The sequence below is a fragment of the Apteryx rowi genome, unplaced genomic scaffold (genome assembly GCF_003343035.1).
Source record: "Apteryx rowi isolate R43461 unplaced genomic scaffold, aptRow1 scaffold_9, whole genome shotgun sequence".
Classification (NCBI taxonomy): Eukaryota; Metazoa; Chordata; class Aves; order Apterygiformes; family Apterygidae; genus Apteryx; species Apteryx rowi.
In genome coordinates, this window is record NW_020451204.1 from 3,663,280 (window position 1) to 3,664,267 (window position 988).

A 988-nucleotide genomic window follows, 5' to 3' on the forward strand; every position below is an offset into this window, starting at 1 on the left:
TGTTGTCCTCAGCATGTTCACGTTTTTGGAGGATAGGCCGAAATGGGCTGAGACAGTGCTGAGATGAGGCCTGTATTTGCATGAGGTGTCTAGACGTGTTCACAAACACGAGTAAATGGCATCCGCCTCGCAGCTGGTGCAAACGGTGGGATCGAGCCATCCTCTCCATCGGTAAAACAGCAAAAGTCAGGCCCTGGGGGTCCATCCATGTCAAACACTGTCAGATGAGGCAGCAGTTAGTTGACAGCAGCCAGGTTTATACGTGGAGGACCTCCACTTCAGGGAGATGTTTGCCCACTTCAGGTCACGCTGCCCAGCAGCAGGTTGCAAGAAGAGGCAGAGCTGCATAACTCACGCCGGGGTGTTATTCGGGGACCGTTAAGAGACAACCCCTGAGGAGGAAGGGCCTGATGGGCRCCAGGCAGCTGGAGCAGAGAGACTATTTAACGGGACTTCGGTGTCAGAAAAAAGGAGACCTCTTTTGCTCTACGCAGCAAACAGTGGCCTTCATCTTTCAAGTTTTACAGGTTCAGTTCCCCTTATACTCAGTCTTCACAGGAGYGAAGAACAGCAGAAGGCCCTTAAAGCAGAAGGCCCCTATTTAATGCCAGATGGATCCCAGTTAAAGTGCATTCCCATCCGTGCGTGTTTTCCATGAGCCAGCGCCCTATTTGAAACTTCACCCCACAGCACACATTAACCCTGGCGTTGCATTTCTGGGCCAGATCTTCTCTGGCGCAATGATCACTTACTTACACCGTTATGTTACTTTACTTCGTGAGACAGACCCAGCTCAGAGAGAAGTTGGTCGCTGGCAATGGGATGCTGAAAGACTAGTTTCACAGTGCCATCTTCTGGAGAGGAATATCACTTTTACGCGGCATTTTGCGGATCGCTTTTTTCGCCCGTTTTAACTGTGGAGCGCAGGGCTCTTTGAAGACAGGTGTTTAAGGCATGATCTAAAGAAGTGATTAGCACAAGTGAAGTT